We start from the raw sequence: 21,674 nt of genomic DNA, 5'->3' as shown, positions 1-21,674 counted from the left end.
GTATAAGTGAAAGTGTTATGATTTTTTATACCAAGGATAGTTTGAAAATTTAAATAAATTTAATAAATATTTAATTTTATGGTAAAAAAAAGTATTTATCCAGAAAATAATTATCTTCCAACATCTAACACTAACTTACTAACAAAGTCTAACCTCTAAAAAAGGTATGGTATAAGTAAGGCGACCACAAGGTATTGTATAAATTAGGTGACTACAATATTCAACATGAAAGCGGTTTAAAAAGATAATTTATACTTTTATATTCAGTTTTACAAGTTGTTATTCAAAATTTTTGTATACCAGGGATTAAAAATTAAAAGTTTTATTTGTATAAAATATACTACGTTAGTTTACAAATTGTTTTTTTTTATATATTGCAATGAAATCACCTAAATACAAGAGAAACATAAAATGTATCTAAATCATGAAAAGGCATTTTAAAATTAATAAGTTTTTTTATATATTGTAATTAAAACAACTAAAAGTAACGCAAATCAAATAAGTAGTTTTATTTGTATATATTAAATACCTAATTTCATATTTTTTTACATAAATAGCAAATGAATCACTTTAATATAACGCAAGTTGAACATAAATGAATAATTAAGTTGGTAATGAACAAAAATGTTATAAGGAAAAATTTAGTGACTGATTTTATAAACAACTTTAGAAATCATGAATGACTTTTTTTATTAAATAAATACAAATTTGATCTAAAACACGAAGCTTTAACAAATTTTAGAAACATAAAACTTTAACAAAACAAGTTGTGATTAGTATATACTTACTTATTTTATTGAAAGTGATCACAATCAAAACAATCTTAAAATTTTCTAAAATATCAAACATAAATTTTCTTTTAATATATTTACTGTATTATGTTTGTTTTATGGGTTTACATTTAAAAAGAACACTTCAAATGATTTGAAACATGATGTATTCTGCACATGTATCAACCTAATTCAGTTAAGGTGTACAGGTATTGAGAAAAAAATTTAAATTTTATTAAAGGTTTATGTATCTAATATTTATTAAAACTTCGTATTTTAGATCAAATTTGTATTTATTTAATAAAAAAGTCATTAATAGTTTCTGAAAATGTTTATAAAATCAGTCATTAAAACTTTTAATATATTATTTTATGTTCTTACCAACTTAACTATTTATTTATGTTTAATTTGTGTTATATTAAAGTTATTTAATTGCTATATATGTAAAAAAATATGAAATTAAGTATTTAACTTATTTAAATAAAACTACTTATTTGATTTGCGTTACTTTTAATTTTTTTAATATTACAATATATTTAAATAAAAATTTATTTTAAAATTCCTTTTTATGATTTAGATAGATTCTATATTTCCCTTGTATTTGAGTGATTTCATTGCAATATATTGAAAGAAAACAATTTTAAACTAACGTAATATATTTTATACCAACAAAACTTTTAATTTTTAAGCCCTGGTATACAAACAGTTTGAATATTAACTTGTAAAACTGAATATATAAATATAAATTATCCTTTGAAAACGCTTTTATGTTGAATATTATGGCTACTCAATTTTAACCATAACCTTTTTTGTATTTGTTTAGTTAAAAGTTAGAGTTAGTCTTTATTAGTTAGATGTTTGAAGAAAATTTTTTTGGATAAATAACTTTTCTATTTAATGAAGCAGGTGAAATTACACATATTGTAACACACTCGCTTTTCCCCAAAAAACATTATTTTCGAAGGGGTAGATTTTAAAACTGTTTTTTTTTTTTACCATAAAATTAAATATTTATTAAATTTGTTTAAATCTTAAAACTATCCTTAGTATAAAATATCATAACACTTTCACTTATACAAGTTATTTTGAGGTTTCCAAAAATTAATAAGTATCTGAATTATCTTGAGTGTGTTGCAACACTGATTAAATTTATATCATTTAAGTTAATATCTATATTAATTTAAAGTAATTTGTTACAAAATAAACAGTTTCTTAGTTTTATCACAAAACAGAATTAAAAACTTACTCTATTTAAATAACATTCTACTTGAATAAGAATCACAATTTGAAAATAGTTTGTGCAGTGAAGCTGAGTGACTGTTAATTATGTAAAAATATATATTTATAAATATTGAATCTTCTATTTGTTATGAAGTTCTTCCTGTTATTCCTATTTACAAATCAGTTTCAACCAAATATTTTAATAAATACATTTTATGTAAATACAGGGTAGCTTGAAAAACCTACAGCTACTTTACATATTTGCTGAGTAAGAAATTTTTTTTTTTTCAATTTTTTTTTTTTCTATAAATATTAATAATAGTGTAAATTAGGTATTTTATTTAGTACTAGGTTTCGGTAACTAAAAAAAATACTACCCTGTCAAGGATAATAAAATAGTAAACTGCACTTAACAATGACGTTTATCTATAATGTTTTTAAAAGACTATAATGCTATTATTGTGGTATTTAAAAAGCATTATAGATAAGCAAAATTGTGAAGCTCAGTCTACTATTTAATTTTATTTAAAAGTTTGTTTTTTTATGCAACCAATACCTGGCAGTCCATAAAATACTAAATTTGCATTAGTTTCAGTACTTTAAAAGTTCTTTTCATTGGAGTAAATTTAACAATATTATTTAATTTTGTCAAATAACTTTTAAATTATTTGTTTTAATATTGGGACAAAGGTATGAAAAAAAAGTTGAAAATGCAGTAACATATTTGCTGACTTAGCTAAAATTCAAACTTTTTGCAGATTTTCATGCATACAGTTGTAAGTCAGGGTTGCCAAAAAACCTGGAAATTTTAATAAGTTTAATATGTTAACTCGGGGGTCGGCAGCCTTTTGTTTCTCGCGTGCCAAGTTTTTCAGAAAAAATTGCTCGCGGGCTCAGAGTTGCGACTCTTTAAGTGAAGAAATGTTTTATTTCGTGTGTTTTATTAATTCGAAACAAAAAAGTTTACAGTAGAAAGTACCGTAATTTAATTAATATTCAAACACAGTATATAGAAAAGCTATTAGCATTAAAAAAACACTAAAAAAAATTTTTTTTTTTGTATATCTCCTTAAAGTTTTACTAAACTGTTTTGTAATATTACAATCAATGAGCTTATAAACTTTATTTGCTCGTCGAAATTTTATTTGTTTAACAAAATATTTTTAGTGATAGCGACTTGTGCCAAGCTGAAATGGTGATGACATTGAGAAAAATGTCAGTTAATACTTTTATCCGAACAAGATTTAGTACACTTTAATACTTTTGTAAGTAATATGTAAATAAAAAAATATAACTATCTAAAAACAATCGAAACTACTAAGTTCTCATGTAAATAACTTAAATAATGTAAGAAGTTTTTTTTTAATAGTTTGTTTTATACTATTTAGTTAATAGAAAGTAAATATTTATAGAAAACATGAAAAAGTGGCTAGAGCAAGTTGCGGTGTTAAGCAAATTAAAAATATGAAACTCAATAAAAAGAAAAGTTTTGATTTTAATTATTTATTAAACATTTAGTATATAACAGTTAAACATATTCAACTTACCTAAAACTGTTTTTGTTTAGTTTAGTAAATTCGAAATAAACAAAGTACAGACTAAGTATTATTTATTCAAAATATAAATACAAACTAAAATACAATATCCTTTTAAAATCATTAGTATAACGTTTTAAAATTTTTAGGAAACCAAAAAGAAAAGTCAACAATGCAGAAAGTAAGTTATATTGTTTTATACTTTAAGCACTATAAGCGTATTTAAATGAAAAAGTATTATTCAATTTAGGTGGTAAAACAAGAATTTAACGTTGTTTACGGGAGATGTTTCAAAAAAAAAAAACGTATTAAAACTTGCGACTAAATTAAAAATTCCATCGGCATTCTTTTGATTAATTTAGAAATTAATTTAAACAAACAGAAAGTGAAAATAGAAATAACAGTGTGACTAATTGGATCCACTCATGGAAAGATTATTTTGTCGGATAAAGTTTTCACGTGGAAAAAATAAATTAAAAAAAACCGACCCAGAAGTACATCTGCTACAAATATAAATAAATAAATATAAATACTGTGATATTTAAACATTGAAATAAAATAAAAAATAAAATGGACTAATATGAGCCTGAGTCTATTGACAGATATCATTTATGCTAAATAAATATTACATACTTGCAACAACTTGATAGTTATGTAAAACAAGCGAGCAAGTGAACAATTACTTAATTTCTACTTTTTGATTAATCCTTAGAAGTTCAAACTGTGATATTATGTTTGATAGAATGTTGTTTCTTAAATTGTAGTTTGTTACGTTCTAGAAATTTTCTAAGCTTAGAAATTTTTCAATTTTTAAGTATTTAAATAAACAAGAGTTAAAAAAATAAAGTTATTATATGCTTAACTTAATAAGTCGGAATATGAAAACTGAAAATTATAATGCGATCGCAAAACATTTATCTTCAATTCTTACTGAATTTTCTATTAACTTCAATTGAATTTATTAGCTCTAGTAATTTAGGAATTAATGGTTAGTCAAAGTATGAACGGAGTTAAAATTTACGTTAGAAATTAATACTTTATAATTTTATGTTTTAAAAGTAGCGGTTTTAAACCACTTGCAAGTTTTAAACCAAGTTGAAGTTTTTTGTATTCAAGTTTTTACATACTTTTTATTTAAGTTCTTATTTATATTGTTATGATAAATTATGCTAACTTTTATTCACTAGAACTGTTACAAACTATTACATTAAATTGAGAAATTTGAGAATTGAGAAAGCTTAACTAAGTAAAGGAATAGATTCTAATTTAATAAAGTTATCTAAATAAGTTCTAAAATAACCCTATTACTAAGTTATTTTAAACGTTTAATTTTAACAAGCTGTGCAAGTTCTATATTATATTACATTATTCCTAGCTAACAACTCCTGGCTAATATGATCATATATTTATTCTGGAATATTTTTTTTAGGAACAAATTAACACTCTGTTTTAATCAGGTTTATTAGATAATGAGTTATTTAAATGACTTTTAAACAGTTGATTTTGATGAAATGCTAACTAAGTTAATATCTTACAAATGCTATAAACAGTTCAGATGTTTATTTCAGATGTTTATTAATGAAACGTAAAGCAAAAACTACAACATAGAATAAGCATGCAACAACATAGTTTATGTATGAAAAAACAAAGAAAGTTTTTTTGTAACAGCGAACTTAAAGAGTAACTTTCATCAAAACACGATCATCACATTCAATCTTTTGGAATTTCACGTCGAGAGGGTGCTCGGACAAAACTTTGAATGTGACGTCAGTAAACTTCGGTTTTTCCCCAAATGCATCTCCTACAACTGTCGAAGTTCCAATCTTGTCGTCGTTGACATCAAAACAGACTTTGTCAATCTGCGAGACAGAACTCACCGAAGCTAAATCTTCACAGGCTTGAAAAGATTGCAGTGGTTTAGTTTTACTGATAACAATTTCTTTCGGCTCAGCAGATCCTGTTTCACTCAGGTCACTTTGCTGCAGTTTTGTGGATTCAAGACAAGGTATGTCATTGAACAGAAGTTCAAATTGATCAAGTTCACCGGATTCATTGTCAATTCGCATGATTGAGTTGTCATCAGAACCAGATCTTGCTAACTGTACGGTACTACAAGCCGTCAAGCTGCGCGAAGATGAAAAGGACAGAGGGTTTTTCATGCACAATCCAAAGGTAAAGTCAACTGAAGAAAACAACGTCTCCGGTCGAACCAATCGGATCCTGCTTCCACACACTTCAGTATTGTCCATGAATCTGGCGACAAAACCAGCCTGCATGTAGGATTTGAACTCGATCAAGGCAAAACCAGTGTTAAAACTGTAATCCCAGAACGTGTTGAAGTTCACTATTTTAGCTAAATAAACAGCCTTTTTATTAAATCTTTTCGCATCAAAATACCCAGGACTGAAATTTTTGACAATCAGTGATCTTGAAAAGGAGCCGACAAAGGTATTTTGGTATTTTCGGTTCTGTAGCAAGTGAACCACAGATTGAGCCACTTTTGGGTTTAGGCCGGAGTTTTCGTGCAAAATAGCAGAAAATGCAGGTTCTTCTTCCACGGCCAACGACAAAGCTTCAAAAAACGGATGCTTGTCAACTGCGTCAGCCAGCATGCAAACGTCGACTTTATACTCGCCAACTTTGATGGCTCCGCTGCTCTCCACTGCCTTCCGAGCACTTTCCGCTTGTTTGTACCTGACGAAGGCGTACCCGTTTTTCACTCCTAGCGAAAATTTCTGGTGGTGCAGGCCTACACTGCAGACCTCGCCGAAACAGCTGAACCGGTTTTTGATGGTGCTCGGATTGGCATAGCCGTAAACGTTCTCCACAAGTATCACGTGATCCATGGTAGATGAAGACAGTTTTATAGACTGAAAAAAAAAATTAAGCCTCAGAATAGTTTAAAGAGATATAATAGGTATGTTTTTAAAATTTATAGTTTTTAAAATGAGCGAGATATATTTGATTATTTAAGTTAAATAAACATTATTTTGTGCAACTTAACTTTAATTTTATATAGCTCATGATTTTAAGTGTCATACAACATATTAAAAGCTTATTCAATGTATACAGCTAATATCATTTGTATTAAGAAAGCTTTAATAAAAAAAAGAAAAGAAAACTTATTTTAGTTTATAAAATTTAAAATCTATTAATAATTACAAGAACATTTATTACCAGACTTTAAACAATTGTTAGGCAAATTTATTTAATGATGTTTCTTTTATTTTAAATACTATCGTGAAGTATAACAAGTTTTTTAGCTAAAATCGTTTTATGATTTGTTAACATTACTTAATAATCTTTTTATAGAATCCTTAGTAAAAAACTAATTAAGTTCCACAATCTAATTTTTCCCAGCATTTTTTGACAAGCTATAAATGACTTAGCTAGAAATTAAACTATTTATTTACTTTTGAACAACATTTTAAGCACTTGTACAATTTTTTAATTTAACAGAAGCTTTCATTAGAAGAAAAAAATGACTTGTTTTCAAAAAGGATTACAAAAACCAAGTCTGAAAAAACGAATGAGTCTTTGTCACATAAGCTATGCTTGTATTATAATAAATTTAAAGTTGAGCAATTCTTTTTAGAAAGCACACAATTTTTCATCGGATGAAAAAAAAAAATTGTCAAGTAGAAAGATAGTTTTTAAATTAAACTTACCATTTTAGTTTCTATTTAACCTCTTAGCTATATTAACTTTTACTTTATCTTAAAAGCGGTATTAATAAATTCATTTTATTAATTCTTGGCATTACAAAATTATCAAAAATTTTGCTAATAAAATAGTTTATAGTTCTAGTTTAAAAATTTAATGTTTTTAAGAAGTGTATATCACTGACTAAAATATGGTGCAATTTTAAATTATTTTGTAGATAATATTTTAATAAAAAAGTTAATTTTTTTATATTCACAAAATTTGATTGAAGAATTAAATACAAACTTCATTAAAACTTTGAAAGTAGCTCATAAGTTAAAGCTTAATATCAACTTTGTTAAAATAAAACTTTATTATTATGTAATCAGTAAAAAAGTATATCCACATATCTATTCATGTGCACACTTTAGATAACATTAGCATAGATATCAGACTATATTTCAAACTATTTAAAACAAAAGTTTTGCTTTTTTAAACAGTATTTCTTTAGTATTTTACTTTTTAAAACTAAAATAAAAGAAGATACAAGCAAACGTTGCAATTTACTTTGTTTTTATCCTGTTTTTTTGATGGGTGTTAAAGTTTTACAGTAATTTTTATCTGAACTCAAAAAAAACTAAGCTTAATTTTAAAGTTTAAGAACTAAGAAAACGTTAAAAAGTTAGTGAACATACTAAGTTTATTTTTAAACCTTTTCTTTATACATATCTCTTCGAATTTTATAAAATAAATTTGGGAAAAATTTCGTATCAAAATGTAAAAAAATAGTTTACTAAACTATGCTATTATAACAAACTGTTATACATTTTAGCACAACATTTGAATAATATTACTACAGCAAATTTGAAGTAAGACAGTTTATATAATAAAAATTACATTATAAATAGTGATGTACCGGACTTACTGTCCGGGTTTGGATCCGGCCGGATATTGCCATTTTTGTCTGATATCCGGATCCGGCCGGATCTTGATACAAAAAAAAAGTCTGGATCCGGTTCCGGATCCGGATCCGGCCGGATTCTAATTTGAAAAAAAGTCCGGATTCGGTTCCGGCCGGATCCTAATTTGAAAAAAAACTCCGGATCCGGTCCCGGTCGGGTTTTAATTTGAGTAAAAAGTCCGGGTCCGGGTCCGGCCGGATCCCAATTTGAAAAAAAATTCCGGATCCGGTTCCGGCCGGATCCTAACAGTACGGATCTGGTTAGTAAAAAAGAGCATACAGAAAAGTACTTTTTCAAAACAAACCCTTTGTAAATTAAAAAGAGTCATTTTCGTCAGTTAAAATTAAACACCTACCGTGATTGGCTCATTTGAACACGTGACTAATTTAGATTTGTTTACATTTAAACTATGAAATAAACAATTTAGAAATGCAACTCTTTACCTATATTGTAAAATTAAAAACTTTATTACCAAGTTGTTAGGCTAGTTTTAAGACTTTTTGAAAAACACAGGCTAGTTTTCTTTTAGATTTTGAATAAGTTTAAGCTGATCCAGTCTTCAATATTTTGTGATTTTCTAGTTAATTTTGTTCAAAAACTTGATTTTAATTGATTTTAGATTGGTAAGGCTATAGGGGGGTCCTCTTTGATTTTTACAAGTTGATCTTATTTAATAGATTTTAATCTTAGCTACCAGGTATTATTTCTGTGATGTACTTTATCTTTCTATCAGTTTTCCTTATACTAAATTTAAAGTTATTCATAGTTTTTTTTTTATCACAAAAGCTTTTATAAAAATGAAACTTTGAAACTACAAATGTAAGCTCTACTTTTTATGTGAAAACTAGTGATGTACCGGACTCACTATCCGGGTCCGGATCCGGCCGGATATTGCCACTTTTGTCTGATATCCGGATCCGGCCGGATCTTGATATGAAAAGAAGTCCGGATCCGGTTCCGGCCGGACTCTAATTTGAAAAAAAAGTCCGGATCCGGTTCCGGCCGGATCCATAAATAATAATAAATAGTTTACTAGGTGTTCCAACTTAAAAAGATACTTTGACTGTTTATTAAATCTAAGACAGTAACAATCTAAAAAATTCAAGCGTTTCGGTGAAATGAAAAGTTAAAACATTTTTAGTAGTATTTATTTAATAGACGGTTTTAAAATGCAACTGTAATAATATATACTTTCGCTTTCATTATCATAAGAGTTTCTACAGATTTTCACCTCTATTATCCACAAGCTAATGTTTATATGCTTTGTATTCCTTTATGTCATTATCATAAATTGTAATCATTCTAAATTGTGTTATGTATGAGAATTTTATATTTGTTTTAAATAATTTAATGGTCTATGTATGTTTCTGGGCTTATTGCATAATATTTGTATTAGTTATTTATTTTTTGTTGCTTATACATTAATTATTAAGCATTGATTAATTTACTATATGTTTTGATTTTTTGCAAACTATTTAAAAGATCTCAACTTCTAGAGGAGAAACTATGTTTATTAAATTCTTTCAAGATATTTTAATGAAAACTCAGTTTTGGTCAAAGACCTCGTCAGTGCTTATTTAAAAATCTAATAAGCTTTTTTAAGAATCTATTTAAATGAGATTTTTAAATAAGCACTGACGAGGTCTTTGACCGATACTAAGTTTGTATTGAAATATCTTGAAAGAACTTAATAAGTTAATTAAGTTACTTTAACGAAAAAAGTTCAAATTAAGAAATAACTTTATCGTAAGTTCTAAACCAGGCCTTTTAAGTACATATTATTAAGCCAATACCTATCTTAGTATAAAGTAAATAAATAAATAAATAAACAATCATTTAATTAAGAAATTTTAACTTGTTAAACATAAATTTAATATAGAAAAGCATAAAATTGTTCAGTTTAAATTAATTAAAATCATGAGGGTGTCAAAATTACTTTTTTTTAAATAAGCAGCTTCTGATACCTTTAACATCTGTCTATGCTTTTCTATGTAAACTTTAAAAAATCATTAGTGTAAAGGAAATATTGTTTTTAAATCAACAGAAAACTTAAACTGTTTCAACTACAATAGGCTGCAATATCTAAGCTAATAGAATGACAAAAAGTTCTTATCGTAGTTTTTTTTGCAACTAAAACAAACGGCCGCAGAACCACCAGCCTCAGCCAACACCTCATCATGTACATCCCATGTACTCGATGAACAACGAACCAGCAGCAGCAGTTCGCCGTGCCGTACATCTATCAGGGACATCCTGTTCATAGCAGAAACGTTTTTCACCATGAAAGCTCCACACGGAACCTACCGTCAGTAGCACCTCCAGCTCAACAGTGAGCAGCAGTTCCGCGGTTTCCCGCACTGGCAGTGAAGATGCTGCAGCTAAACGATTGACGCTTTTTTATCGCTAACAAACTTTAAAAGATGTAATTCTAAAATAGTATTTATTTGACCATATGTTTAGTGAAGTTTAATTAAATTGTACCTTAATAAAAATTAGAATTTAAACTTTTAGATTGTTACTAAAAAATTAATTTAGAACAATTCAAAGTAGTCAAATTGCAAAAAATAGACAATTTAGCCTTTAGTGTCAATGTTTTATCAAGCTAACAAAAACAAAAAATAGGGTATGTGCTCATCTTACGTTTACTTCAAACAACCACACTTTTTTTAAATTTATTAAAAGTCCTAGATAATCTTGTGTTAGATTTAACAATTTTTGGTTCAATAGGCTTCGCATATCTTGACCAATTTTTACGGCCAATTAAAGTGTTGTAATATAGTATTACATTTTAAAGTTTGTAATTTCTTGTAACTTTTACCTAAGGATTTATTTACTGTTCATTTCAAACCCCGTTATGCCTAGTATAGGCTTCAAAGTTTTAGTTTGAAGTCCGATTTTAATCAATCACGAGCCGTAATTTTACCTTTAGTTGGCCGCATTCTGTTTGAAGTATAGAATCCTTCGGGCCACACTGTTCTCCTTCGCGGCAGCAGTTTAATGACCCCTGGTCTACTTAAAAGAAACAGATTTCACAAAAAGTAACGTAAAAGAAGACAAAGTACTTTGTCAAAAGGTTTGGTTAAAATAAAATTGTTTGCAATTATATTTGAAACGTGTGTTAGTTACTTAGAATTGAACTTACTATTTAAACAAAAACGATGTTTCATTTAAAGTAGTTAAATATCAAATGGTTTTAAATATTTTTTTTATATTCATATTTGTAAAACAATACAACCTAATTTCTAATGATGTACTTTTTATTTCGAAACAAATTAGAAAAATCCACGAATTTATTGAATATTACATAAGTTTTAAATGTTTTCAGATGTATAATCCGTCTTCAGTAAACTTATAATAAACCAATAGAACTACATCACAGTTATGCAACTATGTAAAAAATAGAAAAAAAATATGTTATGACACAGTGTCATATGACATATGAAGTGTGTTTAAAAAAGAACTTGTAAGAATAGAAGATTTTTAGTTTAGTTTTGTTTTAGCATGATGATATTTTTGAATGTAAAAGTAAATTGAAATGAAATGAAAATAAATAAAAAAAACTTTTCCAATATGAACCTTAAATTAAAAACTATCTTAGTAAGGAACTGTTTGATGTTGATATTTTTGATAAAGAGTTAATTTTATCGATAAAATAAAGATTAAAACTTTTCGCAAACAAGACTTAAAGTAATAATAACAACCAATATTAAACATATGGACTTTTGTGATATGCAATAAATTTGTAGATCTTTTAAAACTATCTTTTGATTTTTTTTTTTAGCTATTAATGCAGAAGAAAAAAAAAAAAAATTACTGTGTTCTAGACTGATTCAAAGATTTTTTAATAAATCTTGTCAATCTAAACAAAGAAATTGTTTCGTAATATGAAAATCATAATTTAAACATGGTAATTTTGTATTTTTTAATAAGTTCAGTGTTTGATACTTTTAATTAACAACGTTGTTGTTATTGCAATAAAACTAGTACGCTGTATTAATGAATAATTAAATTGCATGTTTCTTCGTATATAAGTCTTAAATGCTAATCATAATACGATTTTTGTTTAGTTTTTTATAAGTAGCTAAAACCATACTTCTTGTAAGTAATAATCGCAAGAATAATTTCGACAAGGAACAAATTTCAAGAGATACACAAATGCTTAATGTACGCAATAAATCTCGAATTTTAGTTAAATCAATATATTTTTCTAACAAAGTTTAAGACTCTTAAGTTTAATGAAGTAAAAAATAAATAAATAGTCTTTTTATGTTTGAGAAAAAACTATCATAATAATTTATAAACATCTGTTTAGTAAACTCCCAAGTGATATTAAAAAATAATATCAGCTAGGTTTTGATGTGGAAATTTAAATATTAATCTGAAGCTGTACAGTACGTAAAGTTCAAACTTTACTTAGTTACAAAGTGCGTATACTAACGATTTACTTACAATTATCAACTTTATAAAATGCAGTATTTAAAATAAAGTTAATATTTTTTTCCAGAGAAACTTTTTTTTTTTGAAAACAACAAATGGTTTATGATTTTTTTTAGTTATACCAAGTCAGAAGTTATAGAGTCTTATTTCGTAAAACAATATAATTTTCGATAGCATAAACAAATCAAGTTTCAAGTGAAAATATATTTAACATTTACGCATTATCTTATTTAGTCTAAACTTAAATTGTCATGCTCGATTAATTTTGACTAAACGCATACTACTATAATGGCAACCGTGTTGTATGACATTTCGTAGGGTAACATTAACATACATAGACTAAGGATTTCAAAATTAAAGAATAACAAGTTTGCATCATGAACAGAATTTCAGAAAAATGATGATAATTGCGGCTAAAGAAACTGAAGGAAAAGTAAAGCTATCTATTTTCTTTGTGCTGTCATTCTTGTTTAAATAAAAGTAAAGTGCTTTTTCTGAAAATATTAACCACGGTAGCAGAACTTTTTAAGGTGTTAAAGCCTAATCTTTTTAATTAGACTTCTTAAAATTACGTTAAATAATTAACAAATAAACCTTTTTTATTTAAATAACTAGATACTTAAAATCTACCATACTTAAATCAGGCTACAAAATAGAACTTAAAATCATACAACAATACCAGTTTTACTACTTTTTTTAAATTAAACTCTTTATTAACATATTCTAATTTTTCTTAGTGTTTTGTAACTGTTTAAAAAAAATAAGTATATAATTTCGTTTGAACAACAACAAAAATAATGTGATAATTCTAACAGTTTTCTATAATGCTATTATCAAAATTTATATGATGATTTTTATCATATGATTGCTAAATTATTAAAGCAAAACCGTTTAATTTTTTTTCTTAGAATTTATTAGTAAATTGTTTTAAAATTTCAGATTTTTTGAAGTTTTATGTTTTGGTTTCACAGTAATATATGATTTAAAAAAAATTCTATCATTTGCAAAGTTAATTACTCATTTTTACTTAAAATTTTATGTTTCTAAAAAATATTTTTAAAAAGTTATTCATATAGAATAAATAATATTTTTATATCTGCTTCAAAAGTAATTTTTTACTGTTACATAAAGTTCTTTATAAGATAGACATTGCATTTCAGTAAAAAGCCATTTTAGTAAAGTTCGTCAATATCTTACTTTAACATCACCCTGGCATTTTAAATTTTTTAACTTGAAGTAGCAACTTTGTTTATTGATTTTAGAATATAAAAAGTTTGTTATATATTTTACATAAACTGTAATTTAACTAACCAGTTTGTAATTTGTTAGAAATAAAAGTTGTACCATATTTTTTTTCATCTTTGTAATTTTAGTTTAATAATTTAAAATAAAAGTATTTAGCTTTTTTATCTTTGAAAGTGCTAATAATATTTGAATTTTAATGAAATATAGAAGTAATTGTTTATTTTCAAATATATGTTTGTTTTGTAGTTTGATGCACAAAAGATTTAATAATTCTTATAAAAATTGCAAAGGATTAGTTTCGTTGCTGACCTGACTCATGCGTGATTAAAGTAATTAATTTTACCAGAAAAAAATCAAAACAGGCTTTTATATTTTTAAGACTTTAAAGAAATAAATTTTGTTAAAAATATTCATTTTGTTTTATGTTTTGGTTAAAATTAAAAAAAAAAAAAAAGATGTCAACTACTAGAGAAGAAATAATAAATTTGTTGTTTCAAGAATTTATTTTGCAAACTAAATTTCAGTCAAAGACCTCGTCAGTGCTTGAATAAAAAATCTTAAAAGATATGTAACAGTCATGGAAAATAATATTTAGATAACTGAATAAAAACAAAATTTTTACTTTAAAACAAAAAAAATTAAATTTTAATATGAAGATTGAATTTATGGAAAATTTAAAATTTTATAAAAGTTTAAAAATTAATATAACAAAAAAAAATAATAAAAAGAAGCTATATGTAGCTTTTAATTTTCTTTTAGCTAATTTTCAAAGTAAACATTGCCTAAATAAGCATGTAACCATTAACTTTATACATATATATATATATGTATAAATGTATAAAATTAATGATATATAACAAATATATATACATAGCAAAGTGATTTTATTTTTAATTTAACTGGCTGAAGATTAAGGCGTCTAGTCTTATGAAACACGTGTACCAGTATTTTTGAAATCTTATTTTTCTCATAAATTACTTAAAAGCCCTTCAAGTGTGGCTCAGTAGAGGGTGTTCAATTTTAAATAACAACCTTATTATATATATATATATACATATATACACAGTACTATATTAATTTTATGTTAGATTAACTTTCTACACAGGGTTGCCTATTTACTTGGAAACCTGGAAAAACCTGGAATTTGACAATTTAGACAAAAAAAACATGGAAAAACATGGAATTTGAGAAGTTTTGAAAAAAACTGGAAAAACCTGGAATGTTGAACAAAAACCACTAAAAAACCTGGAATTCTAACAATTTTCACATTTTCAGAAGTTAAATTTAGATTTGACTCAAAAATTCTATATTAAAAATTAATAAAATTTGTAGTCATCAAATTTTTTTATATTAAAAAACACATTTAAGTAGCTTTTACACTATTTTTTCAATGTTTTTATACTTTTTGACACAGTTTCTTACCTTAAACTTAACTCTAAACTAAAAATAGACCCGAAAATGTGTACTTTAAAAAACCTGGAAAAAATTATAAAAAAAAAACGAGCGGTAACCCTGTCTACAGCAAAAATCTTTTTTAATTATGTCATTATTAAAAATACAAATTTAACAACAAAAGCTTATTAATAATGAAAGTTCTTTAGTACCTTTTTATTTTAGTGTTATACAGTATAAAACAGTTTAATTTTATTGTATGTACTATCCGTTTCTTTTTTTAGACTTTAAACTTGTATGTATACCTCTTATTCTACTTGATAGAGCTTAAATAGTTGAAACTTATGAATTAAACTACACATATACATTATCTATACATTATTATATTATAAAGTTGACAGTCTCGCTGATTTTCTTGTCTTTCAATAGTTTTGCTTCTACAACTCATCTAAGATAATCAAAACTAAAATAAACAATTTTTAAACAGGTTCTTAATAATACAAAGTCCACAAACATGGATATATCTTACACAAAGAGTGTTTTTACTAAAATAGTGTTATTAGTCCAAAACTGTTACTTGCCAATGTTGAAAATTTTCACTAGAAAAAAACAAAATATTACAACCGGGAGCTTTTCAGCTATATGATGCCCCATATATCAGAGCTTCAACAACAATTTTTACAGCAGTTTCCTAGTAATATTTAAATTAGTAAAAGGTGGAGCTTAAGCTTTTAAATTAAAAAAAATCTTTCTAGAAACTTTTGAACTAGATTTTTTTCTACATTAAAAAAGTGTACAGCTTGAATAAAAAATACCTTTAACAGTGAAAATTTAACGTTTATTTTTGTGAGTTAGAAACAGTTTAATTAATACACTATTAGAGTTTTGTAGTAGTCGCTGGTAACATAACAATTCAAATTCTTAAAAATTATTTAAATAACTACATCTCAAAAAGTAATAAAAATTTAAAAATAATAAAATACATGTGTAGATCTTATTAAAATAACGAAGCCACTGTGTTTTGCAAAATCATAAATATTTTTTAAGTGATTTTTAAGTTACTAAAAATAACTATGTTTTTTACTTTATTTAAGCCATGTCTCAGAGAATATTCAATTTTTTGCAAAAAAAATAAAATCCTTTTAGATATTAATAGGACTTACATATGTATTTTTTCTATTCGACAAACATACATTACTTTTTAGTTGTGACCGTTCCAATTTTTTTTAAAGAATTTGAATTGTCGGAATTTGAATTTTTCGATTTCGAATAGTCATGCACCCATAGTTGCTTTATGATGTGAGGCTAATTAGCTGATGATAATTATTGCATTTACAAAGTAAAAAGCTGGTCGTATTATATTATATCAATGTGAGACCTAAGCAAAAAGAATTAAACTATGTAACATTTCATAATTTTTTTTTAAATAACTTAAGTAAGAAAATTAAGATACTAATGGTAGGTGTTAACTATGAACGAATGGATTTCACACGGGTTGAATTTTTTTATTTACTTAACCTTTTTATTTTTATATCACTGTTACCCTAACCCTTACCCTCGATCAGTAACTTGTTTCTTTTGATTTATTTGTCTTATATATCTCTTTATTTTCTTATTTGTAATTTTTGTTATTTATTAATATTTATTTTTTTTTTTTGGTCATCGTTACTTCTAATCCTTACCCTTAGTCGGTAATTTAGTTTCTATTGTTTTTTATTTTCTAATTGTTTTATCTATTACTTTTTAAAATTATTTTTATTACTTTTTATTATAATGTTTTCTTTTCGTGCAAAATTTTTACTTATACAGTGTTTTACTTATACAGTGTTAGGGGCCTGGTTTATAACGCAACGTGCGCTTTAACTTGCATAAGAGATGTCCCCAAGCTAACGCTTAAAGTTAATTATTATAAGTATTGGATAAATTGAATAATATGAATAGTGATGTACCGGACTCACTATCCGAGTCCGGATCCGGCCGGATATTGCCTTTTTTTTTTGATATCCGGATCTGGCCGGATCTTAATTTGAAAAAAAAAGTCGGGATCTGGGTCCGGCCGGATCCTAACAGAGATTTGGCCGATTCGGATCTAGTTAGTAATAAAGAGCATACAGAAAAGTATTTTTTCAAAAACAAACCCTGTGTAAATTAAAAAGAGTCATTTTCTTCAGAAATTATGTTCGAAAATTAAACACCTACCGTGATTGGCTCATTTTGTACATGGACTAATTTACATTTGTTTACATTTAATTTATGAAACAAACATTTCAGAAATGCAACTCTTTACCTATGTTGTAAAATTAAAAACTTTACTACCAAATTGTCAACCTTATGGCTAGCTTTTCTACTGATTAATATATTAAAGTAATTTTACACTTAGGCTAGTTTATACTCACTCTAGCGAATTTTGTATTTGATTTAAACAGCGGAAACCCTGCTAGTTTGAAATTTTTTTTAGAATTTTTGAAAATCTAAGGCTGCCTCAGGCTGGTTTAGGTTTTTATAAAAACTCAGGCTAGTTTTAAGATTTTTTGAAAAACTCAGGCTAGTTTTCTTTTAGATTTTGAATGAGTTTGAGATGATCCAGTATTCAATATTTTGTGATTTAAAAGTTAGTTTTGTTCAAGATCTTGGTTTTAATTGACTTTAGATTGGTAAGGCTATAGGGGAGTCCACCTTAATTTTACAAGTTGATTTTAGTTGATAGATTTTAATCATAGCTACCAGATACTTTTTACAGCTTAACAAAATTCAAAGTAGTTTTCGAGATACAAGGGGTCAAAGCCGGCCAGCTCAATAGCTTCCTTATAGAAGGTGCAAACTAAAAAGGCGAAAAAAACCATTTCATTAAAAATCTTTCTTCTATTACAGTTTTTATGCAATCTTATTCAAATTTTGACAGTTTACTCTTTACCAAATTTTAAATCATTTAAGTAAAGGATTTTTTTTTATTTTAAGAAAAATTCCCCTTATTTCTAAAAAAGGTATTTTTTTTGAATTTTAGACCTTAAATTTGTAAATTTCATTTATTTGAAATTCCAACACTCAAAAGCTTTTAAACTGTGTAAGGATTTTTTTTTTTGAAAATTTGAGGTACCTTGCTTAAAAAGTCTAGGAGGAAATAGATTTTTAGTGAATTGGATATTTCCGCGTTTTTAGCTTGCGCCTTCCATTAGGTCCCTATAGAACTCTCCGGCTTTGACCGCTTATATCTCAAAAACTACTTTGAATTTTGTAAAGCTATAAAAAGCAGCTGGTAGCTAAGATAGTATTCTATTAAATAAGATCAACTTTTAAAAAAAGTGTTTAACTCCCCTATAGCCTTAATTGTAAACATTACATAAAATGTTCAACCTTGTGGCTAGCTGTTCTACTGATTATTAGCTTAAAGTAATTATTTTTTGGTTTTCAAAAACCTCATTCTGACTCTGGAAAGTTTATAATCACTCAGGTTAGTTTTTTTGAATCAAAGAATGGCAACCCTGATATTAGCTAAAATTAGGTGACATTCTGGTTGCTAAAAATCATGGAAAGTTTATAAGTTTAGCAAAAAAAATATTTTAGTGTATTTTATTGTTCTTTCAATTTAAAGTTTTTTCTACTGTTCTTTCAATTTCAAGTTTTTATTTTGTTCTTTCAATTTTAATAAAGTTCAAATGTAAATATTGTTCAAATAAGTTAGCAAACATACCAGCTACTATTTTTAACTGTTAGTCTTAACTAGACCTTAATAACATATCATAAATTTTCATATTATTTAATTATTTTAGCAGCACATTGATACTTTTTAGTCTAAATTTTTTTTAAACTATAATTTTTCAAAATTCAAAAGTGTATACTTAGATATAACACATAAAAGATAAACTTCACACAATTATACTTAGTTAGTAGTTAGTTATTTAAAATTGCATTATCGTACATTGTAGTTTTTATACTACTTACATTACAAATAACTTAGAGTATTAAGAATCCGGTTCCAGATCCGGCCGGATCTTAATCTGAAAAAATATCCGGATCCGGCCGGATTCAATTTTGAAAAAAAAGTTTGGATCCGGTTCCGGCCGGATTATAATTTGAAAAAAAGTCTGGATCAGGTTCCGGCCGGATTCTAATTTGAAAAAAAAGTCCGGATTCGGGTCCTGTACATCACTAAATATGAATTACTTACTATTTACTAAAGGTTTAATAAATAAGTTACTTATACTAATGTTAAACGTAAATCGAGTCTGTGATAATGAATGTTTTTACAATGAAATAGCGAAACAAAAAGGTGATAAAAATACTATACAACATAAAGCCAATGAATCCACTTATTAATTCTTTTTAAAGACTAAAATTCATGAATCAAAGGAGCTGAAAACTAAGTATTCGTATAAACTAAGCTTATAAAGTGTTCTAAAAGCAAACTAAACTCGATAAACAAGATTGAAACCATTCACAACTAAGTGTAGCGAAAAGCCGCCATGACTTAAAGTTGCTGCAACTCAGCTAAAACTAAAAGCCAGTTTTAAGCGTAATTTTACTTTAAAAACAAGATAGCTCTCTCGAAAAGGAGAAAATGCCAATAGCATTACACTCTGTACAAAAGTGTCTTTGGGAAAAAGTGACCTTTCGTGCAGAAATATGCCTTCATGCAGTAGTGTCTTCGTGCAAAAGTGTCCTTTCGTGCATACTTGACCCTTTTTGCAAAAATTTTTTCGTGCATATTTGACCCGTTTCCAGATACTACAATTACCGTAGTAGTAATTTAAAGCAAAACTACGTGGTTCCTTCAAAAAGTTGCAACTTAGTGGTTATACTCGTAATTTTGAATTCGTTAAAATGATTCCAGTTACAATTAAAAAACTTGTTTGGTGAAGAATGTAAATTTCTATAACTTTTATGCACTTAGAAATGTCTTAAGAATCATAGACGTAATTTAGATTAATGTATTTGTACTTACCAAAGTATAATTAGTTAAAAGTAGTTAAAAGACGTTATAGTTATTTAAAAAACTAAGAAAAAGTTGGATTATTTATTACATTCCATTCAATACAGTTATAAAATAAATTTCAGATTATACAATTATCAGATAAAATATCCGTAAAAAGTGTTAGAAACTGCAGTCAGTATGTAGTGTCTAGCTAGTTTGTTTTTTAAGTTAATGTTAATAGATATACTTCCTACAGCTTACTTATTTTAATTTGATTTCTACTGTAGTCTATAAAAAGTCGCTTGATGTAACTATTTCGTTTACGTATAAACATTGCAATTTTTAGCTTATTAGTTGTGTTTATTGTTCTTGTTGTGGTGGTTTTTGATGTAAGATATAATAAGTAACAAATAAAAATTAGATTAACACATAAGAAATTAATATATTTATAATAGAAAGTAATATTTTTGGTCTTCAAACTTTTTTTAGTCCAACTACTCTATTTACTATCTCTTTAAAACCGCTGTCTTTCTTTATATGCAATAAAATGGGCTATAAGAAAAATACTCATTTTTAAGAACAAAAGTAGTAACTAGTAAGTTAGCTACTTAGTAAATAGTAAAATTTAAAGTAAAAACAGAAATGTTAAAAGAGTTGTAGCAGATGATTCACCTATAAAGTTCATAAACTTTTTGTAATGACTCTTTTAAAGTAGTTATTTTTTAAACGAAACTTTTGTATGTTTTATTTGTAGAGTTTTTTTCTTAAAACATCACATAACATTTTTAGTAGTAATCTACACTATAATATATATGATATTCTACAATATGTGTAACTATAACATATATAATACATATAATTTGAAAATAAATAATATTTCCACATAATATATCAAAAATAAATATTGATTTAATACTTGTAAATTTTTTACAAAAAAAGTACCACCCATTGCAACTGATAAATACTGCGCTGAAAAATGTTGTTGTTGTTTCCAAGAACAGTTTGACGCACAAACATTGATTCTGAAACATATATGAAGTAATTGTTTACATTTACTAAGTATTTGTAATATATTAATTGTATTTAGATTTTTAAAAAATAGCGTAAACAAAACAACTTAAAGATTAACTCATGTAAATTTCTAAATATTTCTTATGCTTTGGAATATTTTTGAAATTATAAGTATCATTTAGGAACATATCTAACAGATATAAAAGTTGCTTTTTAAAATAAATTGTTTTTAATATGATTAATTTCTTATGATAACTTACTGAGTTTCTGTTTTTTTGCTAATGATAAGTTTAAAACTTAACGGTTCTCTATATTATTTTAGATAAAACAAATAAAAAAAATACTTCCAAAGGTATACCTAATACAATGGATATACAAACAAATGACAATGACGAAACTTGCAAACACAAGCGTTAAAAATCTCAATTCTCTTCAGATGAGGATAATTATTTTATAATTTTTTTTGACACAACTTTAGAAGATTATTAGTTAGTGTCGAAGATTCAGAAGTAGCAGACTTTAATGAATGCAGGAGAAAAGAATTTCA

This window comes from Thalia democratica, chromosome 1 (assembly GCF_965202585.1).
Source record: "Thalia democratica chromosome 1, ktThaDemo2.hap1.1, whole genome shotgun sequence".
Taxonomy (NCBI): Eukaryota; Metazoa; Chordata; class Thaliacea; order Salpida; family Salpidae; genus Thalia; species Thalia democratica.
The sequence above is the reverse complement of the archived record's forward strand: the minus strand, read 5'-3'. Positions refer to the sequence as shown.